The following is a 26,877-nucleotide window of genomic DNA, read 5'->3' on the forward strand; positions in this document are numbered from 1 at the left end:
ACCTTTGGTCTACATCCACGAAGGAGGGTATCTCTTTCTTTTTTTTAATTTTACAAGACAAGAGACTCTCTTTTATAGTCAATTTTCATGACCATCAATCCCATATTCGTTGGGATTTTATTTGATTACAGAATCGTTAATCCCATATTTGTTGGGATTAAATTTGATTACAGAATCGCTAATCCCGTATTTTTTGGGATTAGATTTGATTACATAATTACACGTTTCCTCTTTTTCAGTTGCTATACATAGATGATCCTCATTTTTTGTAGTAGTCTTAATAGCCTGAGTGTTATCTTTGATAGGGACATGATTTGTGGATCTGATATGGGCGAGATCTCCTCCAGCTGTAGATGTGTGATGCAGTGGTTTAATAGCCACGATAGTGGTTCACGTAGAAGTCTTTCCGACACTGCCGCTCGAGCTTCACTTGATGTATTTCACCACTTGCCTACTTTCATCGCTCTCCTCATAAAAAAGAAAATTTATCTTATAAACTCTCAGATAATATATATATATATATATATATATATATATATATATATATATACATCCAACTGGCCGCATGTAACAAAGGAAACCACAAGAAACTCAAGTCCTAAGCCAAGAAACAATTGCAGAGAAATATAACAGTTGGTTCTCCTCAGTAACAAATCAACCCGCATATATCCAGATCAAAAATCTCCATTGTGGGCAAACAACTTCGGAGAAGAAAAAATGTCCATCCCATGAATATCGGGTACCCAGCCCGATTTTTCAAACCATTACAGCGGTCTCCTCTTTCCATAATAGGCGGCTGCGAGTACGGAGTATCAATGGTCTAATTGGTAAGTGGTACCGGGTCTGTGATGTACGGATGATTTATTTTTTAATAAACATTCTTTATTCAACATTATTATTTCAACTTTTGAGTCAAAGACAACAAACTTGCAAAGAAAAGGGCCAAGGCCGGACCTCCGCCGGCCCATTGCCCAGGTCTAGTTTTGTTAGGCGTTCCGGCCTCTCTAACCCTCACTTTCACCCTCTGGGCTTCGGAGGATCCTCTCAAGTCTCATCGATGGCGATGGTGAGCTCTCTCTCTCTCTCTCTCTCTCTTTGTGGTTCGGGATGGCGAGAGATTACTGTCAAGTAGAGGAGGATGAGAATTTGTTTTTCTTTAAACTTCATTGCGCAAGGGCAATATGCTGTTGGAATTAGGTTCTGCTCGATACTCTTTCTCCCTCTTTCTTTTTTTGTAGAACCCTTGGGATAATGGTGTTGGCCAGTAGATTCCATGCAAGAGATCGTCCCAATGTAATGTTGTTCTTCCTCTGCACTATCAACTATCGTGATTTCCATTATTTTTTCTCCAAAGATTTAGGCTGTAAATATTGGAGGACGACTGGAGTTTATGTTTTCTTTCTTATTTTAATTGCGTAAAAGGGGAAAAAACTACAGAGTTTGGCATCAGCTCATTAAGGCTTTCTAACTCTTGTTTTGCAGGTTTTGTCCTTTCTAATCGCTCATCCTTCCTTCAAGTGATCGCATCTCCTGTTGCCCTTGTTTGAAAGGGGGCGGGGCGCGAGTGGGAGAATGGGATGAGGAACCACTGTCTTTTTGGACGTCCATGCATCCGTTTTGGACGGAACCGGGTGGCCTAGGTGATTTGATGCATCTATATATATATATATATGTATTTGCTTGTGGGATTCTTTAGAGTCTATTTAGAATGTGGGATGATCTTCTAATTTTGTCGTGTTTGTATATAGGTAAAGTATAACTCAGGCAGAAGGACTTGATCTACGAACTGAGCTAGCACCATGTTGTGTTCCTAAATCAGGTGAGAAATAGTTGATCGTTCAATAGTTGATGTTGTTTTATATAGCTGCTTTCTTCTAAAAAAAAAAAAATCATTTCTTTTGTGATTGATTCGATTGATGTATTGCTTATATGCTTGGTACATGATAACATATGTTGATATTTGCATTTGGTGAAAAGAAGATAATCCCCTTAGGTTAAAAATCCAATGGTAAAAACACTAAAGTTGTTATAGAAATACTTGTAAAAGTACTGGGATTCCATATTTCTTAGGTTAAAAATCCACTGGTAAAACATATTAAAGTTGCTGTTAAAAATTCCTCATAGTTGTATGCAATTCCACGTTTGAGTTGAACCACATATATGGTCAACGAGTCTCAGTTTTGAAGGAGACATTTTTTGTGAAATTTATACCTAAGAGCGCCATTGTATGGGTAACTAGTGATCGCTGAAAATGGACTCTTTGGTCCCTTTCCCAATTTATGTTTTTTTTTTCTCCTTGAGTAGGAGATGCTCCAAAGCATCTTGGGTCCACAACCATGAATATAGATGGTTTAGACTTGAATATTCTAAAACTTTTCAAATCAAATTTGGTCAACATTGGGGCTCTCTGATTCATCTTTTTGAACAGGGGCCACCCCCCACGTGCTTATATGTTTGCTGTTTAATTATGATACATCCAAAATATTGTAGCACTTGTTTTATGATCAAGTTAGATGTATATTCTTATACCACTGTCCACACTTTTTTATGCGTTTGTAATCATATGCAGTACAATCTTGATATAATAAAATATTAAAATTGCATTTTATGGCAATTTATCTCTTAAGTATAGTCTTCTTACATTGACAGGGTATGTTCAGATCAGACTTCTTCTCTTGGGTTGTCCCAGAGCACCAAAGTTTCCTCCCAGTGCAATCTTTTGTTAATTTAGAAAAGTATGATGTTCTTAAACACCCTTGTCATTTCAAATTTTTTTGGCCTTTAGTTATGAAGTACTTGGTGTCTTTTGTAGCCTTTGGTACAACCAGCTAGTTTCTGTTTTTTGAAATGATTTCTCTTGTTATACATGAGTTAAAGATGCATTGCATTGTGATTCGGACGGATACTTATGCATATATTAAGAGTAACCACTTTTTTTACTGTTCCTGCTTTATTTGCTTCATTGTCATATTTTTAGGAAATAGGTTCATATGGCCCTAGAGTATTGGTGCTTGACAACCTTAGCAAGACAAAAACTTCAAGAACATAGTTCTCTTGATGAATCTTCACAATTATCGAGAGAACATGGCCATTTGAAACTTCTAAAAAGTACAGATGAGCAGTAATAAGTAATAAAAAATATATATTTTACCTAATAACAAAGACTTTCATAGTTATTGTAGTCAAGTAAGTATGTAAAAACATAAATGATGGAACAAAAAGCTTATCTAGAATGTACAAAGAACTAAATAAGAAGTACCTGCAGTTACCTGAAGAATAAAGTCAAAGGGGAGTGTACCATGTAATTGATTTTTCACAAGGATCTTTTCTGCTGTATTATTTCATTTACTGTTAAGTCTTATGCAGAATAAGCAATCCAAATTTTAAAGATAATTTGTTATTTCAGCACAATTTTGATCTATGAGCTGACAGAGAAAAGGAGAGTTTGTTTTTGATAACCTATGTACTGAAAGCTTCTCTTTGGGCACCACCTCCTAATGCTTAAGAGAAGTTAGCAGGTGCACTCTTGATCTCCTTCATACTGAGATGTGCATGTTCCTACATGAACCCCTACAACTGCTTGAATCTGGCTTTGTCAAGGATAAGTGAGGACCTGAATTTCCTATTATTATGAGAAAAAAGTTTAAATTCCAGTCAGTTCTTTGAATTTTTGTCTAACTTCTGTTCAATAGACCCTTTTTTATCTAACTTCCGTCCAAACTTCAACATGTGAATTTGTATGATCGGTTGTGTTATCAACAGGCACTGTGTCGTGGAATATCTAATTTATGTAGCAGATATCATGGCACATCAAATTGTTATTCTCAATCTTGCAATTGCAATCCATCTTTGCATCAAGTATTCCATGTTGGTCTTTAAAAAAACATAACTATGAACACTTTTCTTAGGTGAAATGATATAAGCATCATTGGAAACAAGACATATTTTTGAAATTACAAATGTTAAGGCAGGGATGAAAGCCATGTCTTCTTGGTGCATATGAAACTACTTAAAAAAATTATAAAACCAAGGTTTCCAGGAGCCAAGAGTGCTGAACATAAGTATATATATATATATATATATATATATATATATATATATATATATATTGTTATATATATGTCTTTTTTTTTTTGTCTGTGTGTGTGCGTAATTATATATATATATATATATATATATATATATATATATTGTGGGCAGAAAGAGGGAGAGGTGTTAATTGTACAATGATTGTATTGTTGGTATTTATAATTTTATATACTTTTTTTATAACACTAGCTATATAGATGTGACCTATGTGATTGACAAACTTAAGAAAGAAAAGACAACTGTTTTTGAAGTGTAGATAAAATTTTGTAATCGAATAAGTTCAAACCATTTATCTATAAATACTTATCGTTCATGTTGGTGTGCTATTCAATGTCCTCTTTTATGTCCTTGTTGTACATTAAGCCTTTCTCTCATGCGTCAATTGCATGGTGGAAAACCATTGTTAAGGGCAAACATTAACCCTTCTGTCCCTTGGACAGTTAGAATACTCATTTCTGCCTTTCATTTGAAGTCATTCGAGAAGGAATTGACAGATTAGGAATATGAAAGCAAAAATATCTAATGTTGTAAAAGATATAGCGTAACGCATATCGGTCGGCCCGGCCTATACGCCATATCATAACGTATCGCAAACATAGCGTACCATATCGTAAAATTAATTTTTAATTTTAAAAAATATTAAAAATAAAAAAAGGACAAAATTATAAAAAAATCTAAAAAAATAAACAACTCAAGAAAAATGTATTGAAATATAAAAAAGATCATCATACATAAGAAACATTCATGTGTATCAACAACACATTCAAAAATAAGAAATTAGAGATTCAAAATAACATAATAAGTATCCATCACAATTTTAAACTTAAAAATTTTATAGAATCTTAGGATTTAGAGTCTTAGGACTTCGGGTCTTAGGACTTAGATTACATCACAATTTCATAAGTTCAAAATATATAGTTATCATTTTTCATGATTTAACGATAATATCCAATGTTGTAAAACGCGTATCATAAGTCGTATCGGTCAGTCCTTAAGATACGCTGTATCGTAACGTATCGTAAACGTATCGTAAATTTTTTTGATAAATAATAATTGATCCGAAAAAAATAAAAAAACTCGGAAAATTCATAAAAAATTACAAAAAATTAAAAATAATAAATTCTTCATAGAAAACATGTTTTAGATAATGATAGACTTATTATTGCTAAATGTTATAAACTTTCGCATTCACAGTTCATCATTCATAGTTCATAGACATCAAAATTCATAACAATATCATTCAATTTCAATCAACAAAGCATAAGCCATAAAGTGATAAAACATTCAAATGTTCAACAACCATAGATTCATAACTCTTAAGTGGTTCGATGCATATAATGATTCATCATTCATAATCTTCATCATCATCTTCTTCATCTTCATCGTCAAGAATTGGAAGATCCTTACCAACATATTCAGCACCAACAGTAGCACTAGCAGACTCTCATTCATCAACAAAGCCTTATGTTGCTTCAGCTTCAAGGTTGAAGCATTCAAGATCTTCATCATCAAATATTGTAGCTGGTTCTTTCTCATTCCATGGCAGATCGTCAGAGTTTTTCAAGCTGATAGGATCGAACTCAGATGTGTGCTTCTTTGATGTTGTTTTTTGTAATTCTCTATATTACATAAGAGAAAACTTGTTAATATATAATTTCATATAAATATATTGTACAAAAAATATAAATATTAAGCTATATTACATTTGTTTCAACCTCATATTATATCGAACAAAGACAAGGTCATTCAACCTTTTATGTTCAAGTCTATTCCTTGTTTTACTATGGATATGTTGGAACACACTCTAGTTCCTTTCGCATCCACTAGCACTGCATGTCTGGCTGAGGACTTTGATTGCAAAACGTGCTAGGTTTGGACAATCAAACTCATACCTATTCCACCATAAATCTAAACAAAAATATAATGTTATAATAAATCAATGTGAAAGTTCTAAAAGAATCAAATGTAACAAATGCAAAGTAAATTAAACATTTCTATGTATTTACCTGGACGCATGGTTGTCCTGGCTTAAATGGCGACAAGTTGTCTCATGCTCTGATAACAAGTATCATATAGATCCAACTCATTGCTGACAGCTTGTTGTTCTCTAGAATCTGCCACTAACACGTTAATACAATCTAACAAACCACTTAAGACTTTTCTGTCCTTCTTAAATGTAGGAGAAAATCTAATTGCAGGATTTAGATAGTAAGCTGCTGCATGAAGAGGTTGATGAAGCTGTCTAGTCCACCTTTTATCTATCATCTTCCATATGGGCATATATAACTTTTTCATTCCTTTTAAGTTGTCTCAAATTGCCTCTTTTGGTTTATCCATGGCCTCATATAAGTACCATATGGAAGGCCTATCCTCGCAGTCAGCTAACCTAAGGACTTTCACTAATGGAACACAAACTTTCAATGGCTTCACACATGATTCCCAAAATTCGTTATTAAATATGATATCCACAACTAAAGAAGCATTTCTTTTATGAGCATGTGGATATGCAGCCCATTCTTCACTAGCGAACATCTGCCTCAAAAGAGTTCTTTGTTTCACCACACTCTGCACAGTCAATACATTTGTGGCAAATCTAGTTTGTGCAGGTCGTATCAATTCAATTTCTTTTGTAAACTTTCTCATCAAACTCAATACATATGCATGATTATAGATAAATTTTGTTACCTCTTGACATTGGTCAATATCATGCATCTCATTAAGATCTTGAAGCATAAGATTAACACAATAAGTGGCACATAGACTCCAAAAGAATGTTCCATACTTTTGAAATAACAAATGTCATGCATCTCTATAATTTGTAGCATTATCTGTAATAAATTGTACAATATTTGCAGGTCCAACTTCTTGTACGATATTATCAAAAACATTGAACAAAATCTCAGCAGTCTTAGGAACATCAGACAAGTCAAGAGATTTCAAGAACATTGTACCTTTAGGGCAATAAACAAGAAAATTTACAAGTGTTCTTGACCTTGTATCAGTCCATCAATCTGACATAATGAAGCAACTTGTTTCCTTCCAAGATAATTTCAATTGATTGCAATGTTCAGATACTTCTTTCACTGTATTTTGAAGAATTTTACCCCTCAACTGATGATATGATGACATTTTTAATCCGGGACTATAGAAGCAATTGCATATGCCATGGCTTGGAATTGAAAAGAATTAGCTGCATTAAATAGAATACAAGCATCATAAAATCATTTCCCTACCATCTTTTGTGCTTGATATAGCATATCTTTAGATGTCATAGCAGCACGAATCTGCGGCTGACCACCTGGGCTAGAATAGGAAGGGAAAAAGCTCTTAATAGAGCTAACACTAGACCTACCAGTAGGAACTCTACCACTAGGTGTCGCATACCACGCCTGGCCCTATCTGTTGTGTCTCTTCTCTTCCTTCCCGTTATGCCAGATCGACCTCCTTCATACATGATCTATTTTCCTCTACAATCTCTACCTCTTGAGGTCTCGAAATCTGTTCTTAGACTGCTATCATCTTCATCATCACATTCATAAGCTTCTTCCTCTTCTTCTTCATCTTTCAAAGGCTCATTGTAACGTACATCTGCTTCTTCAATTTCTTTTTGTATCCTCTTTTGATGTAAAGCATGAAGCATATCTAAACATTGCTGCACAAATGGAGGCAAAGGTTTGTTTGGTCTTCCAACACAAGGAGACGCATCTTTGGAGGTTCTTGCCAAATGGTGTTTCATTCTACTAATCCCTCCTGAAAATGTATTTCCACAAAAGCTACATTTGAGTTTCAACCGGTTATTCTCCTTCACCCTTTCGCCTCATTGCCAGGTAGGATCCATATCTTCAAAAAAAAAACGAAATCTTATGGTAAACTTAATAAAAAATATTAAAAATCTTTTAATCTACAATTGTACGGTAAAAAATTATGAATATATGGTAAAAACATGAGATTTCATACCTTGTGAAGAAGAAATGAATAAAACCTCTTTCCTCCCAACGAAAATCAACCACCCACGCACAAATCGACCCTTTAATCTTCGATTTCATGGTGAAAATCGATGTTTTCATGGTGAAAATTGATGATCTCCCCCCTTGATGCACAATCCCCACGTTACAAATGAAGAACCCTCGGACGTTTTAAAGAAAAAGTGAAAAAGGAGGCGTCGGGTGGCCCTTTTTCAAAATTACTCTGTATCGTACGATACGTGACCCGATACACCTTCCATTTACGATAGGGGGTGTATCGTACCATAAAAGGAAATCGATATGGTACGTATCGTTCGATACAGTACGTACAACATTGATAATATCTCCTAAATCGATGAACCCTCAGTTATTTTTTATGAAAAATGGCAGAATCTCTCTCTCCCACGTCTCTTGGAGTCTTTAAGTTTAAACACAAGAATAGAGAGAGGGAGAAGTGTTTAAAATTTAAAAAATAACAAACTTTGTGTTTTTCCCCGTATCGTACGATACAGGCGATATGCTTGGGATACACGAGCATATCGTGTATCGTTTTATATATATATATATATAGATATATATATATATATTCATATAATGAAAGGTTAGATTTTAATCAAACAAAACAGCATATTCATGATTCAAAATTTATAGATTCTAGACAAGAATAAAGTATGAAGCAGAAAACATACTGAAAATCCAAAATATATTAAACTTTGACCTAATTTTTGGATATAAAAGGCTTTGACTGAGTAAAAAATGGATGGGTATGGTCCTAAATACGTGGGCCGTACTATTACTGTACCGGCTTGGTGCAGGTACTGCGCCATTTGAGCAGTAACTGTGTGGCATAACCTGTAAGGTACAAATACTTGTGGCTGACTTGATTAGTCTTACCATTTGGAGATAACTTGTTATATTTGTTTGCAATCTTCCTTAATAGCAAATTATAAGTTTTTGGATTTGTTTTTGAGATGAATTCATGTATGCATGGATTGGTTTCATCTGTTGTATCACCTTTGCTAAATGAGTTAAAAAGCGAAGCGTTAGTGTACTATCTGTTATTTCTCAGTTTTACAGAGTTGAAGTGTATTGAAATTGAAAAACTTTAATGGCATTCGCATCTTCCATTTTTTTACCTTATTATGTTCTTTGCAACCTTTGTTATTGCAGCTTATGGATATGGTCATTTCCTAGAACCGTCAATAGGAGTTGCTTCCCTGGACCTCTCCTTACATCTCATATCTTAAATTTCTAGTCTTTGTTGAAAATGGGTCTGCTTTAACCAATATTTGCCTTCTACCCGGATATATCCTCCCTTTGACTGTTATTTAAATTAAAAAAATTACATTTGTTATTAAGCTGTAAGAAAATATGCATATGTTTATGCCTATGGCAGTTGATAGTTGTGAAATTCATCTCTTATTTTGAAACAAAGTAACAAAATACTCATTCAGCTTACTTGACTTCAGGGTTCACGATTTCTATACAAGTACTATTTAAGGGTGAGGTTAGCCTTTCTTCTCATTTTATTTGGTTTGAAGGGAAATGATGCTGGGTGGAGGATAGACTCTTGAGGAAGCTCATCAGCGAACAAAGATGTCACTGAGGTGCTGCCCTCTGAGTTTTGGACCAGGTAGTGAGGAAGGAATCAACTGAAGTGGGAAGTTCATCTAAGGCAAGACACTTTCTTTTGTTGTGTATTCTTTTATTCAATTATAGGATAAGTGTAAACTGAAGTAAGACAATGTGTTGATGTTTTCTAGATGCATGAAAGGATGTATGACCTGTTGTAGGTGCTCGAACACCCCTCAACTTGATATGGAGGAAGTGATTGGAAGAAACTAGGTACATAGACAAAAATATGCATGGTTTGAAGCATCGTCCCAGAAAACTTTTTTTGCATTTTAAACAGTGAGGTGTTTCTTGTGTATAACATTGTGAGCTTGAGAAAAAAAAAAGGAAAAATAATGGTAATTTTTTAACAAATTGAAAAGAAGAAAAAATTAAAAAATGTAACATAAGTTGAGAAGCTAATGACATAAACATCAAAAAATAAGTAGATTTGCAACAAATAAAAATTTAAAAATAAAAACAAGCAGCTTGGCAATAAAAAAAATGAAAAAAAATAGAAAGCATAATTTTTTGTTTCATTTTGTCATTTTTTTTAAAAAAGGTGTTTGTTTAAAGTTTTAAATGGTTGACTTATTTATTGTGATTTATTTAAAACATGATTTTTTTTAATGCATTTTTTTTTTGTTACTGTGGTTTCAAGTTGTCTAGCTAGGTATGGTGTTTGATTTTTCTCATATTTATTCACATAGCTGCATGTATAGTTAGGTATCTGCCTGCTTGAGTTTGCACAAAAATGTGTTTGCATTCGGACAGTTCAAGTTTCAGTATTATTCAACCCCAATTACTCTCTCTTTCATAGTTGGGGTGGGCGGGGGTGGAGAAGAGAAAGAGAGAGAGAGAATGACTTCCCTCTTGGTGCGAGAAAGAAACTTATTAGTCACCATTACATGACGATCACTTTTAGCGCGAAGTTAGAGGATTCTGCTGTCCGACCAAAAAGTCAGGACATCTGGCCAAATGATTGAAATCAGAAAATGCGGCAAAAATGACACCAAACGCACAAAAAAGACCATTCAAAGCCTGGAGAGGCGAAGCGCTACCCAGCAACATGTAAACAAGAAATTGAAGCTCCAAAAGCATGCTCATAGCAAACACCGGTAACCTGAACAACAATCTTAAGCAATAGACATGCATAAGGACACCGAAAAAATTAGCCAGATCAACCCCACGGCAAGACACAAAACCCTACAAAAAAGAGAGAGAAAGAAGTAATCTTGGGTTGGCTAATCTTGAACTTCAACGATCAAGGATGCATTTAAATGGTCTCTTTTTATGTTATGAAGAAGTTGCTATCTGTTTTGTTGTTCTTTTCACTTATCCTAGTATTTTTTTGTTTATTAGTCTCTAGTTCATAGTTGTGAAATGCATATAGCAGGCTTGTAAAAATGTGGAGGGCCAAAGATGTACCAAAAGATTGAATGAGAGGCAACTTACAATACTTCTTAAGGTGACATGCAAGAGACCATAGGATAGGCAAATCAATATTTTGCAGGTATTTGATTTTTTCTGGTGCATAACTTTACATTTATTGACTATTAATGGATCAAATGCTTTGCTAGTCATTAGAAAAAAATGTTGCATTTAATCGTTTGTAACTGATAGCAGTTTCATTTTTCTTTTTGCCAATGCCCAGGCTGTCTATCACAATGCATAGCAGATCTGTTTACTATGTTATGCTTCGAGTGGGAGCACTTGGGATCTTATGCTTCAACAGATGGTAAGTCATTCTTAAGAACATCCTGTGATTGCCTTTTTAAACTCTTTTTTTGGTTGAAATTGCAAAGTCATTATTCATTTAATTAGTTGTGTTGAAATTTCAAAGTTAGCATTCATTTAATTAGTTGTTTTGTTAAGCATCGCATCAATTAGTTTTTTTCTAAAGCATCGCGTCAATTAGTTTTTTTCTAAAGCATTTTGATTACTTTTTCTCTGGTTTTGACTCTTTTGAGATCAAACCTAGTTGTCAAGTTGATTATCTTGTTAGTTTGGAATCCTGCTTCTGTCTTCTTGTTGGCTTTTGGAAGCATGTCTGTTGAATTTTCTGCCACCTGTATAAAGCAGTATTTCTTTTTTGTTTTGTTCTTAAGACTGTAGAGTGTAGACATGGCAACAAGCACTGGTATACGTTTGTGCATCACCATTGGCATAGGTGTACACTGGTGACATGAAACAGCAGATATAGGATCTATAATAATGATATAATTCACCATTTTAGATACTTATACTAGTAATATATATCTGCAGTAGAAGTGTAGAACCTATTAAAGTATCAGCTGATTATTGTCTGACTTGGTGGGATCTGCAACTACAAAGGCCTTTCTGTAACTTTCTTTGGAAAAGTTTCAGTAAAAGAATCACAGGTTTCTTGAGGAGGAGGGTTAGATTCACCTGGCTGTAATCCATTCTTCAACAAGTTGACGTGCTAGGCTGAGGTATTAGTAGAATTCGTTAGCTATAGCATCTAAAAGAAAATATAGATCCTCCTCTATGTTAAATTCGTGATGTGACATATGGAATGTGCCATCACACTTTCCTTTCCCATTATATAAATAAGCAAAAATTCACATGTTATATATATGGGAGCATGCTAGGTTTAATATGAAACTATGTAATTTGAACCAACCCTAAAAAACAACAAAACGAACACCTAAAAGAAAAAAGTTATGGCCACTCAAATATGTATTTGGTGTTTGGACCATTTAATATTTTCTTCCCAGGTTCTTCCTTATGATGAAAATTACATCCTCATATATTTATTTATGATATTTTTCTTTTTTTCCCCATCTTTTCCCTTTGAAACCTACAATCCTAGTTGTAAGTTTATTGAAGGGTCTGCTACTGATAGTTTTCCCTTGCTTTTTTTCGTTTTCCTTCCAGAAATCACTTGAGGATCTTTGTGCACTTCTGTGTTCTATGGTGGTGCTACAAATGTGGTCATCTGCTTGCCTGAGAAGAAGACTAGCAAACCATCTGTATGGGCTTCCTTTCTACACAATTATAAGTTCCTGCATTCTATTAATGATTGATGGTATGTTGTTTTTGTTAATGTTTATTTATCAAATCATGTGGATTTAGTATGTGTATATATAATGTTTGTTCTTTTGTTTTGTTATCTCATTATGTGATACATGCTAGAAATTACGCTTCATAGGCTATATGATATGCTGATTAGTACAAATTCTAGGGGCAAATGAAATATCACAGGTTTTGTATTCATTACTTTACCAATAAGTCTAAATTGTGAACTGCAATGGGTTTCTAATGTATGCACTAAAGCATGTTTGACTGAATGCTTTTCCTTGAATTCTTTAAATACTAGTGACCTCTTACTTGTTGGTCTACCAATTTTGATGCTTTTGTAGACATTGATCCACACCTACAACAAGATCCAAACTTCTAACCATAGCCAAAATCCAACTAGACAAGACCATTGATCCAAACTTACAACTCCAACTAAATTCAAAAACTTATAGATCAGATATTCAGACTCACAACTAGATCCAAAGCCAATAACTTTTGGATAAGTTACGACCATTGGTCTAGACTCACAAGCATATTTAAATCCTACAATTTTAAGATCAAACCACTGATCTGCACCTACAACAAATTCAAACTTATAATTAGATTCAAATTGAACTAGACAAGACCGTTGATCTAAAACTACAACTGAAATCAAATTCAATAACTTCCAAATCAGATAAGACCATTGGTTCAGACTCACAACTAGATCCAAAGCCAATAACTTTTGGATAAGATACAACCATTGATCTAGACTCACAAGCCCATCCAAAACCTACAATTTTAGGATCATATAAGACCAATGTTCTACACCTACAATATGATCCAAACTCATAATCATGTCCAAATCCAACTAGACATGACCATTGATCCAAACCTATAACTCAAACCAAATTCAAAATCTTTTGGATCAGATAAGACCATTGATTCAAACTCAGAATTAGATCCAAAGCCAATACCTTTTCAATTAGATACGACCATTGATCTAGACTCATATGCAAATCCAAATGCCACAATTTTAAGATCACATAAGACCACAATCCACACGTACAATATCCTAACTTTTAATCATATCCAAATCCAACTAGACAAGACCCTTGTTGCAAACCTACTACTCGAACCAATTTCAAAAAATTTTGAATCAGATAAGACCACTGATTTAAACTCACAACTATATCATATCGAAAGCCAATAACTTTTAGATAAGAAATGACCATTGATCTAGACTCACAAGCATATCCAAATCCTACAATTTTAGGATCAGATAAGACCACCAATCCACACCTACAAGAAGGTTCAAACTTATAACCATTCTCCAATTCCAACTAGACAAGACAATTGATCCAAACTTACAACTCCAACCAAATTCACGAACCTCTGAATCATATAAGGTTATTGATTCAGGCTCACAATTAGATTCAAAACCAATAACTTTTGGATCACATGTAATCATTGATGTACACTCACAAGCATATTCAAATCCTACAATTTTAGGATTAGATAAGGCCATTGATCCACAACTACAACAAGATCCAAACTTATAGGACAATTGATCCAAGCCTACAACTCTAACCAAATTCTAGAACTTCTGAATAAGATAAGACCATTGAATCAACCTCACTACTTGATCTAAAACCAATAACTTTTGGTCCAGATTCGACCATTGATCTTGACTCACAAACATATCTAAATCCTATAATTTTAGGATCAGATAAGACCACTGATCCACACCTACAACAAGATCAAAACTTATAATCATATCCAAATTCAACTAGACCATTGATGCAAACCTTCAACTCGAACTAAATTCAAGAACTTCTGGATCATATAAGACCATTGATTCAAATTCACAACTTGATCTAAATCCAATAACTTTTGGATCAGATAAGACCATTGATCTAGACTCACAAGCATATCCAAATCATACAATTTTAGGATCAAATAAGACCACTAATCCACACTAATCCACACCTACAACAAAATCAAAACTTATAATCATAACCAAATTCAACTAGACAAGACCATTGATGCAAACCTACAACTCGAACTAAATTCAAGAACTTCTTGATTAGATAAGACCACTGATTCATACTCACAATTTGATCCAATGCCAATAACTTTTGGATGAGATACAACCATTGATCTAGACTCACAAGCATATCCAAATCCTACAATTTCGGGATCAATTAAGACCTTGATCCACACTTGTGACAAAATCCAAACTTATAATCATATGCAAATCCAACTAGACAAGACCATGATCAAGCCTACAACTTGTACCAAATTTAAGGAATTTTGTATCAAATATGACCACTGATTCAGACTCACAACTAGATCCAAAAATAGTGACTTTTGGATCATATGCAACTATTGATCTAGACTCACAAGCATAACCAAATATGACAACGTGAGGGTCAGATAAGACCACTGATCCACTCCCTCAACATGTTCCAAACTTATAACAAGATCCTAATGTAGCTAGAAAAGACCATTGATTCAAAACTACAACTCAAACCAAATTCAAGAACTTCTGGATGAGACAAGACCATTGATTCATACTCACAACTAGATCCAAAGCCAATAACTTTTGGTTCAAATGCAACCACTGATCAAGACTCACAAACACATCCAAATCCAACTAGACAAGACGATTGATCCAAACCTAAAACTCAAACTAAATTCAAGAACTTCTGGATCAGATAAAACCAGTAATTTTGATTCGCAACTAGATCCAAAACCAATAACTTTTGGATTAGATACAACCATTGATCTTGACTCACAAGCATAACTAAATCTTACGATCATGTAAGACCACTGATCCACACCTACAACAAGATCCTAACTTATTGTTATATCCAAATCCAAGTAGACAAGACCATCAGTCCATACTTACAACTCGAACCAAATTGAAGAACTTTCAAATAAGATAAAGACACTGATTCTGACTCACAAGTAGATCCAAAGCCAATAACTTTTGGATGAAATACAACCATTGATCTAGACTCACAACCATATAGAAATACTACAATTTTGAGGTCAAATAAGACCGTTAATCCACACCTACAAGAAAATCCAAACTTATAATCATATCCAAAGCGAACTAGACAAGACCATTGATCCAAACCAACAACTCGAGCCAAATTCAAGAACTTCTAGATCAAACAAGACCATTGATTCAGACTCACAACAAAATCCAAAGCCAATAACTTTTGGATCAGATACAGCCATTCATCTAGACTCACATGCATATGCAAATCTTACAATTTTAGGATCATGTAAGACCACTGATCCATAGCCACAACAAGATCCAAACCTACAACTCGAGTCAAAATTCAAGAACTTTTGGATGAGATAAGACCATTAATTCAAACTCACAACTAGATCCAAAGTGCAATAACTTTTCAATTGGATATACCATTGATCTAGATGCTCAAGCATATCCAAATTCCCCAATTTTAGTATTAGATAAGACTACTAATCCACACCTAAAAGATCCTAACTTGTAATCATATCCAAATCCAACTAGACAAAACCCTTGTTGTAAACCTACTATTAGAACCAATTTCAAGAAATTCTGAATCAAATAAGACCATTGATTCATACTCAAAGCTATACCCAAAGCCAAGAACTTTTGGATAAAAAACGACCATTGATCTAAACTCACAAGCATATCCAAATCCTACAATTTTAGGATTAGGTAAGACCTCTTATCCACACCTACAATAAGATACAAACTTGTAATCATATCCAAACCCAACTAGACAAGGCAATTGATTCAAACCTACACCTCAAACCAAATTCAAGAACTTTTGAATCAGATAAGACTATTGATTTAGTCTCACAACTAGCTCCAAAACCAACAACTTTTGGATCATATACGACCTTTGATCTAGACTCACAAGCATATTCAAATCCTACAATTTTTGTCTCAAATAAGACCACTGATCGACACCTAGAACAAGATTCATACTTGTAATCATATTTAGTTTGATCCAGACAAGACAATTGATCCAAACCTACAATTCGAACCAAATTCAAGAACTTCTGAAAACAAAGGCCACTAATTCAAACCGACAACTAGATCTAAAACCAATAACTTTTGGATTAGATACGACCATTGATCTAGACTCACAAGCATATCAGGTCCTACAATTTTAGGATCAGATAAGACCACTAATCCACACCTACAACAAGATCAAAACTTATAATCATGTCCAAATCCAACTAGACAAGACCATTGATCCAAACCTACAACTAGAATCAAATTGAATAACTTCTCTCAGATAAGACCACTGACTCAAACTCACAATTTGTTCCAAAGCCAATAACTTTTGGATTAGATATGACCATTGATCTAGACTCTCAAGCATATCTAAATCCTACATTTTTAAGATCAGATAAGACCTCTGATCCACACCTGCTACAAAATCCAAACTTACAATCATATCCAAGTCAAACTAGACGTGACCATTGATCCAAAGAACGTTTAGTTTGAGAACTTACATTTTTTTATTTATTTCTTTAATGGTAAGACCAGTCTCATGGTTTGGCTTTTAGTCGGTTAGGCATACTGAAAATGTTTTACTAGTTTTATGCATAAGTTTGTTAGAGTGCATTGCAATGTTCTCGCCAGCTCTGGGATACAATCTGTTACTACATACTGCTATAGTTTTTGTTTTCCTTGTTGTGGAGACTGTTCTCAATTTACATAAACCTATCATTTTAGATGTTATGCTTGTTATAGAATGCCTGACTCAATTAGCATCTTTCAAGATGAGGGTGGGCATGTGACTTTGTGATGAGTGACCTGCCCAGTCCTTCAGAATAATCAAGAAAAATGTAAATCATGTTTGTGAACTTTTCACCTACATTTCAGATGTCACTGAGAAAATTGATTCTAATGGCAGGGTAAAGGTTTTCATACACATGAAAAGGCGGAAATGTTACAAATCAAGTTTTCTGTGATCAATATTTTTTGGCAAGTATCTTCTTGGTTGATTTATGGCTGAGGATGTTTTCTGGAAACAATTTTTTCTTTGAGAGTGCTATTGTTTGGGAAAACGGTAGTTTGGCATGCCTTTTGGATCCATATGGTAGGACAGTTAGCAACTTAAATTCGGTTCAACGTTTGAAAACCCTTATTTGGAAGTTATGGTGGTTGTATAGTGTTGTTTCACCCTATGTCTCATAGGTACGAGTACGGATGCACAGCTTATGAGAAATTTAGTCTTCATGATGGTAGTTTTTATTTAAAAGTTGTATTGAAGTTATTTAGAAATCAAATACAGAAATTGTTCATTAAATCCCCTCATTAATACAGTTTTTATGTAGTAGGTTAGTAAATTGGGCTCTCTCTTTCACACACACATCTATTACGCCTCTTTTTAGTTAATCTTTATTATTATAGCATTAAATATGTTGTTAACATTCATTATTATCATTAATATAGTTTTTATGTAGTAGGTTCGCAGATTGGGTTGTCTATCCCCCTCTCGTTTATTATGCCCCTTTTTAGCTAATTTTCATTATTATAGCTGTAAATATGCAATTAACATTCATTATTATAGCATCTTCATTATTGCAACATTAAATATAGAGTTAAGTTTCATTATTACCATATTAAATAGTATTTAAAAACCCTAAATTTCAACAAAAAGACTCGAAAAAAAGGTCAACTTTGACCTACTCTTAAAATAGACAAGTACGGTCCTGGGTACAATGACTGTATTTGGTGCGATTTTATTTTTGACCGTACCCAGCATCGCACTAGTACTTTGATTTGGGGCATGGACTGCCCATATTTAATTAATTTCCTTTCTCTAAGTGGTTATAAACATTATTCAGATTTATGATTCTTTTTTCAATCATTTCTGGAAACCTTTCAATCTTTGATGCAATTGTTTGTTATGTTATATGTGTTCATGAAAATGGAGGTTAAGTTGTAATTTACAACTTATGTTTATTCATTATGTTGAATAATTGATCTGTTGGCAATTCCATCTTTTTGATGGATAAGTTTTGATTAATGTTTGTGCTGGAATATGTATTAATTTACAAATTTGTAAATTGTTATGTTATATGTGTTCAAAAATCTCTTTGTTGGTTTCTGCTAATATTGACCTCCATAATTAAAACATAAAGAACAATGGATTCGTGGGATTCCTTCTAGTAGTATGCAGTTGAGCATCTGCCTCTGGATAAGGACACAGTACCTCTTAACTGCATTGCTTGTCCATTGTTTTAGTTCCTTTTGCATGTGTACGGTTTTTATTGGGTGCTGCTAATGTTGTCCTCTAATTAAAGCTTGAAGAACACTGAACTTGCGGTCTTCCTTCCGAAAGTAGTGTAGTGATCATCTTCTTTTGGGTACATATGGGATACGGGACATACTTAAATGAATTGCTAGTTCTTTGTTGGTTATTTCAAGCTTTTATTGAAATGAGTTGGTAGTTCTTTGTTGTTTTATTTCAACATTGGTTTTTATTGCTGGTCAGGTTGCATCCCTTATTCTTCCTTGTTCAACCATTATTCATCTTAATCCACATAAATCATTGTCATTTTATAGGTCTTGTTTAGTTGACACTCTGTGCTCTTCTATGTCCTATATTTTTCTCAATGAGAGCTGGGTTAGATTCTTAAGCTGAAGCGTTCTTCCTATTTTTCTTTGACCTTCCTTCCATTCTTTAGTGCTTGCATTATATAGATATACCATTTTGGCCAGTCAGTTTATAAGCTATTTTTTGTGCCCAGAGGCTTTTTGATCTTTATGTCAATCTTCTACATATCAAGTTACAACAAGTTCCACCGCTATGCCCTTTTTGAAACGCAATCATTTCACAACACATTCGTCGTTTGCGTTTCCAACTGAATTGTGGGTTAGAAAAGCTAGTGGTGTTTGGTGGTTTTGTTAACCATTGTGGGTTATAACCATTGTGCTAGCTGCTGTGCTTCAACCTATGAAATGTTGGTGTAGATCCTGTCCACTTCTGCTTTCACTTTCAGAAACACACCTATGTTTTGCACGGCTCAAACAAGAATAATCTTTTTCCGACTAACCCTAGGCTATAACTTAAGCTGGTGTATTTGGTGTGATAAAATAGCTACAATACTCTCAAATAAAATAAATTTTATGATCATTTGTTTATAATCTCTTCAAACATACCCAATAATCAGTGGGTCAACTATATGCACTTTAGTTTATTTTTCTAATCTAAACAGTTGGGTGTGACTTTTTTCTGTTTTACCAATTCTAGGACGTTGTAAGGCAAACTAATGTATCCATGAAGCTATTTTCCTTTTCATGTCGATTTTTAAGAGGCAAAAAAGTAGCCTTTTACTGATTTGATAATCACTTCGACAGAAAGTAATCTTTATGGTGGACTTCATTATTAATATTGGGAAAACTTTGGGGAATTTTGGTATGATTTGAAAAATCTCCACCTTTTTGTGTTTTATTATTTTTTAGATAAATGGTTGGTCCCCTTCCGATAGACCTTATGAGTTAATATGCTCGAGCAATAGAGAAGTAATGGAGAAGAGAATTATTGCAACAATGAGAAAGCCCAAAAGGGACGTAAATCTCCGGGTACAAACCCGATAAAATGTAGAATGCAGCCTTCTTTCACTAATCATTCATGCATGAATCGAAACCCAATTCATTACAAATAGTTGACAATCAATATTCATGCAAAACCTACACATGCACGCGAGCAGCTGCTCAGTTTTTGTGAAGGATGCTATTGGTTAGTCCCCCCCTAAGATAGCGGTGTTGAGCTTCTAGATGCTTATCTGCCAACCAACAAAAGTGGAATTCACTTGGTATGTTCCTCAAGGTTGAATGTTAAGCTCGTTGTCCAAGGCATTCCTATATATTTCAAGGAGGTTTTACGTAGAATCTGTATTTGCTGTGAAAAAAAAAAAATTTAAATGTTATGACCAGTAAGTTATTGAAAGGCTCCATCTCATACATAATGGAAAGCTATTTGTTTGGCTATCTGCTTGTATTGAGAGCAACTGAAGTTGTCATGTTTATTATTTCTAGTGAAAGCAAGCATGTTCTAGGAAGCTTAGGTAGCATTTATTAGTTTATTGCCTTTATGCAATTCATGTATTATCTTTGTCTTAACAGTTCATTTTATTTGCATTAACTCCTGAATACTATTATTTTCAGTAAAGTTCTGGTTTTGGTTTTGAAAGAAAAAAAAAAATGCAGCCTATAATATGAGATGCTCGATAAATATGCCATCATAATCCGAAATTGTGGCAGCTATTTATGGGACAAATTGTGTTCAATCATAATATGTCCTGAAACCAAGGATGTAAATGGGTCGGTTGATCCAAGGTCGAGCCCAAATTGGGTCCATGTAGTTAGATCCGGCAACTCCTAAAGGATTTGAACCTGGGCCTGAATCCAAAATACGGTAAATGGCTTGGGGTCAATTATACATAAAATTTTTTATCTTAGATGCAGATTTGATTTTAAAATTTCAAGTATGAATGCGAACAGGTGGTATGACTTGAAATGGAAGGGCGTAAAAGGGCTATATGGATCTTTCCTTATACTGTTAGGAACAAGAACCCCAAAGATTAGAGCAGAATTTGAAGCTGTCATCGTTGGCTACCCATTACATCTTTCATCTATGAGTCATCATTAAGTGATTATTTTTAACATTAGTTTGCATGTCACTGTTTAAAAAAAAATGGTGAAAAGGGGTGTTCATATTTGATGCCTAATTAATATGTTAGCAAGTTTTTTGTGGTAGTTTTTAAATGACTGCCTGATTAGCACGTGAATCTGGAGGGGTAATCTACATAATTACCAGTATGAAAACAAAATATCTAAAGGAAAAAAGAAGAATAGAATAATAAAAAAAAAACCATCACTATCTTGCCAAACACAATTAAGGGTGGGCATCGGTCCGGGCCGTCAGTGGCCTGGCTTGGGCCAGCATTTTTCGGGCCTGGGCCAGGCTCGGGCCCGATAGGCCGGCCCGGTTCGTCCGGTTTTAGTTTTAAAAATATATATTTTTTAAATTTTTTATTTTAATAATATATATTTATTATTAATAAATATATTTTATAATTAAAATTTATTTTTTATTTTTAAACTTGTCAGGGGCCGAGACCCGGGGTATCATGACGGGTAGACCGAGGTTCATTGCAACTTCCAATGCCCGTCACTTGCTGCCAGCCCTTGCAGGACAAGGAGACTGGCTCTCTAGTGAGTGTTAAAATAATTTTGACATTTTTTTAATTTATAAATAACATGTTTTGGATTTGTAAGGAGAAGTCGGTAAATTATTCCATTAAAATTCGTGTTTTAAATACAGAAGCATCAATTCAAGAATTACAGTCAAAGCTTAACAACCTACTTTAGAAGGGGAGCGGTTTTTTGTAAATTTCTTTTTTAAACGACATTTATTCACTTGCATCTCTAGTTTTTCTTTTTCATTTTATTTCCTTTTTTACCATTTGGAAGTGCTGGGAGGTATGATCTCTACTTTTATTCACAGCAGATGGATGTGTACACTGACAGTGATTCGAGAATTGCGGTCAATAACTATACAACCTACATTAAAAAAGGTGGGCACCATTTTTGTAATTTTTTTTTCTTTTTTATTGTAAACCACATTCAATCACTTGCATCCCTAGTTTCTTTAAGCATTATGAACTATTTATTGAGTAAATAAGAATAGTTCAATGCTCTGCATATGTGGCAAAATGTTGTATGCATCTTCGAATCTATATACTGATGGTGACAACAGTAAAATGCCAACGTGAAGATATTCAACCAAGTGTCATTTTTATCCCTTTGTATATTTGCTTTTCATCTTATCTACTGCTAAACATGAGCCGTTTGTATGTTAATCTATAAGAGGGGGGAGGGCATGAAAGACCTCCCGCTATGGACGAGCCGGAGAAGATATTATCGAGAATTGTTTTTAACATTTAGCTGGTTTTTTGTGAAAACCTGCTTTAATATAGTCCAGAGGAAAAGTATTCCAACCGAAATGGTTGTTTCTTAAGGATATCCTCTCTTTCTAACAAGTCGGATTTAAAAGGATAAAACAGAGTAACTGACACGAATATGTTTCGAAAAGTCTTCGAACAATAATGAAGGCTTGTCGCCTCCCATTTCCACCCCCAAAAGTTGGGACCCGAGATGAATATTCTGCAAGTCAGAGATGAATTGCTATTGAAGAAATTTACCAATGAAGGTTCGACCTGTGGCGTTACTATTAATGTCAGTAAATACAAATAACTGCAGGAGTTTCTAAATTATTCTACAAACACATTCTTGATGAATAAAAATACTAAAATATACTCAGAAGATTAACTTATTCAAAAAAAATAGACAATCATAAATTATGCTTTTTTAAGTCACTTTTCTCTACAATTTTGCATTGCATCACATACTTCCTCTTCGCTTGCAAGCACATTAATAGAAAACCGAAATCGTGAAGAGACCTACCTAGAATTGTGAATTGCGAAGTACTTCTTATATTAAAAGTATTCTCTTGTGATTAGGAGTAAAATGATTTTTAATTCTTTTAATGTTTCCAAATTCTTTTAATTTCCAAAGATGAAAGCATTTACATGATTTTTGTATGATATTAAAGTAGTTTGTTCAAGCCTCAAAGGTTCTAGTTGGGATATTGCCGTCTTTACTTTGATTCCCGTGAGTGTTATTCCTTTGGGCCCTGTCGAGCTGAAAGAAGCCTGTTGATCACCTTGGCTCTTACACAACCCAGGATCCCAAATCAGGATTGGTTCACCCTGGCCCTTGCACAACCCAGGACCCTGATTTAGGAGAAACTAAGGGTTCTTCATGCTTCTTTTCTGCACAGTAGGGTGTTAACCTCTCACCCACTTGTAAAATTCAAAAAATGGTTTGTTCAAAATGAAGTGTCCATATACAGTTCGAATGGATTTTGTTGTGAATGCTTAGATGCGATTGAAATCAGTAGCAAAGATTTGGGAAATGCCCATGAGGTTAGTTTTTGCAGGTTTGATACAGAGTTGAAGTATCGTCTGCAGGGTGGGTTTCCACTGATGTTAAGATTTAATATGGGTTTGAGGATGCAACAACCGCTTCATGCAAGGGGCTTTAGGCCTCCAGGTTGCGATGTTAATTCGGTCTTTGACGTAATCCTGTAGCTTGGGTGTTTCACTGCTTAATTAGCTTTTGTTACTCATATTTCTGTCAATACTTTTCTTTGGTCAACAACTTACTCTTTGGTAGATAATAGAAGGGGATTTTTTTTTTGTCGAACCCTGCAATGCCATTCTAATGCATACGGATCACATATCTGAGACTTCGCCGAATCTGGGCCCACTTATATGACCCAGAACCAGTAGCTAGGTGAAAAAGGTTCAAAACAAATACAAACCAATAACATAACTGTAAGCAATGGTATCACAGTACTGACTCTTAAGGTTGAGTTTGGTTCCCCACATATCAAGGATGCAAGGGAATCTCAAATCTAGATAGTAGAAGTCTATAGTTGTATCAGATCTCAGATATGAGGGAATCTCAAATCCATGGTAGCTAAAATCTATAGTTGTAGCAAACTGTGGATCTCACTCCTAGCATGGATTTTAAATCCATACTTTAATGCAAAAAGCATGAATTTAGGGGGACTTGAAAACCTCATATTTCAAATCTTTATGGATTTGAGATGTGCGGTAATCAAACACAACCTAAGGAAAGAAGTTGACACGGTAGAAAGGAAGCATGTTGGAATCGAAGAGGCAGGTCCTACCAATCAATAAGGAGAGAGAGAGAGATATTGTCCCTGAACTTCTGATCTCATATACAGGGAATCCAGTGTGGCACCCCTTCTCTCTCTTCCCAATATTTCCAAAATATTCATGGGCACTTGCAGCGTTTGTTTTCCAAAGCTTGAATTAAAAGACCATTTAATAAAGAGCAATTACTAATGGGAATAAGAAAAGAGTAGTTATTGCTGTAGAGGTCAGGAATATATTGAAAGATTCACGCATTTCTTTTACCCATTTCACATGGATAGAAGATTGGTCAAATGTGACTTATTCTACGTTAATTTGACGAAGTGGATATTGCTCAGTTGTTCCTAGAGTCAGACTTCTATTCAGATATACAAAAAACCGAAGCAAGAGTGAATTAAATAAGCTTCACACTTAATCCGATTTAATATATGTAAATTTAAAACTGGCATTGAGAATTCGGTGGGAAAATCCTGTGCCGAATTCACATTCGTTTACAAGGTAGAGATAGTTTTTATTAATATCTGATATTACACGTAAGAAACAAGCTCTCTGATCATGCATATTTTCCCGAGAAAAACAAGCTTTCAGGGAAAACGTCACCATTCAAAACCTGAGAACTATTTTGTATCTTTGGTTCTCACAATCTATTGCATGTCCAGGCATCCTCCTCGTTTCAACACTTTGCGTATATAATATTATTCAGCTATACATTTTACTAATCTGAAGCTATTTATGGCATGCATAAAGCCGTGTTTGTGTTTCATATGTATATATATATATGAAAACCCAAAAACAAAAAACAAAAGAAAGAAAGAAAAGATGAAAAAGTATGTACTAAGCCAAGATTAAGAAGGTTCACAAATTGCACGAACGAAGAACGTAACTACAAAAGATGACATCACCAGTGCCTCGATTAAGCGAAGAAATTGAGACGGTAGACAGGTCGCATGTCGAAATGGAAGAAGCCCCACTCCAGCTTATCCGCCGGATCCTTCTCGGAACTGAACAGAGCAAACAGGTAAGCCTCGATCGGCGTTAGTGGATGCTTTCGGGTAGCCTTCCTCTTCGCCAGATGTCTCACCAGGTTCTGGCCGTAGGCCTACTCAATGGCAGTTGTGGTGACGTCGGGATCATCACCAGCGGACGGTAGGCCGGCATGGACAGGGCAGTCGCATGCGGACTCAAATTTTGTTTCAAAACCGCAACACCGTTCATGTCCCCGAGTTTACTACAGGAGAGAATGATTTGTTTGTTCTCTTCCTTTTTTTCCGTTTGAGCATTTGAGTTTGAAGGAAACTCCAGAGTTGAATGCGATGTGGTGACTCACTGGTTTGTTCACATAAAGTAAATGGCCGTATGTTTAGATGTTGATGGTGACCATTGGCGGAGATACATATGGAAAAATTTCAAAACCATATTGTGAATAAAAATTATATAGGATGTCTACATCATAGGGTTAGGGTTAGTAACTGGACTGCCTCTCAACCAAAAAAATCCCAGTTCCACCATTGATGGTGACTATTATTCTTCAAGAACAGCGATTCATGTCTTGCTCCTGCTAAGAACCCTAAGTCGGTTTTATTAACCTGTGGAAAAGACCGTGCCAGTAACTAAGAAATGCGAATGTTGAACAAGAATCTGGAACGTGTGCTCAAGCCATACACAACGCAGCACCCCAAAATTTGGTTTCAAATTAAATTTAATGTTCTGTAGAATGCACATTTTTGTAGATTACGATACTATCTTTGAAGGGGTAATTGCTTATTAGTTTCTCATGAAGGAAGGAAGGAACGCTTTTACAATCTCACTCAACCTGACTGCGGTTAACTAAAGAGGTTTTTTAAGACGTCCAATGGCAAGGACAGAACGAAGGCGCCAATTAATAAAATAAAAGAGAAAAAGCGTTACATGCATCTATCATGCAGATTTGCATGTCAACCAGATTTCAAATCCGAAAAAGAAACCTGTGAATTACAACCTGAATATGGTAGAACTTAACGATAGTTGGACTTGGAAACCACTTCTCAAAAATCATATTCCTAGTTAGTTAAATAAATGTAGTCTTATTTAGATCTTCTAAGGTCAAACTTGATAATGCCTAGATGGATTAGTGTAATCGAAAGAGGGACACACATATGGGCTGGTGTAGGCAGTTGCCCATGGAAGTCCTTCACTGTTTCTTTATTTCTATATTAATATTTTCAAATATTTGTTCTGTATACATAGTGCCCCTTTAAAAATAAAATCTATGAATGGTGTAGCCCGCTTAAACCCTTAAGCCATGTTAGTCAGGCTTGGAACTTAAATCTAATGATGTCAAAAGCTAGGCCAGAATTGAAACGTATGAGACACCATTTGGTCTCTCTATGTCTCTTAAATCTGCTTTCTTAATTGCTCATTGGTTTTTCCATTTGGAGAATGGATT

At 34.8% G+C, this 26,877-nt stretch overlaps 2 long non-coding RNA genes across 6 annotated transcripts; both read left to right on the top strand.

Moving 5' to 3' along the window:
- Positions 1–935: 935 nt before the first annotated feature.
- LOC116264093 (uncharacterized) lies at positions 936–9,725 on the top strand. Of its 3 annotated transcripts, XR_004174789.2 has the most exons (6): positions 969–1,066; positions 1,239–1,293; positions 1,483–1,640; positions 1,749–1,819; positions 2,650–2,735; positions 9,596–9,725. It is a non-coding gene; the product is annotated as an uncharacterized LOC116264093 (long non-coding RNA). The 3 variants fall into 3 exon arrangements; XR_004174790.2 differs by lacking the exon at positions 1,239–1,293 and having other exon boundaries at positions 936–1,066; XR_004174788.2 differs by lacking the exon at positions 969–1,066 and having other exon boundaries at positions 1,074–1,293.
- A 90-nt stretch (positions 9,726–9,815) lies between these two features.
- On the top strand, positions 9,816–22,520 carry LOC116264094 (uncharacterized). Of its 3 annotated transcripts, none has more exons than XR_004174792.2 (5): positions 9,816–9,899; positions 11,062–11,178; positions 11,320–11,403; positions 12,564–12,714; positions 17,612–22,520. It is a non-coding gene; the product is annotated as an uncharacterized LOC116264094 (long non-coding RNA). The 3 variants fall into 3 exon arrangements; XR_007574691.1 differs by having other exon boundaries at positions 9,822–9,899; positions 12,564–12,658; XR_007574690.1 differs by having other exon boundaries at positions 9,833–9,899; positions 11,059–11,178.
- Positions 22,521–26,877: the final 4,357 nt, after the last annotated feature.

Source organism: Nymphaea colorata, chromosome 11, assembly GCF_008831285.2.
Source record: "Nymphaea colorata isolate Beijing-Zhang1983 chromosome 11, ASM883128v2, whole genome shotgun sequence".
Classification (NCBI taxonomy): Eukaryota; Viridiplantae; Streptophyta; class Magnoliopsida; order Nymphaeales; family Nymphaeaceae; genus Nymphaea; species Nymphaea colorata.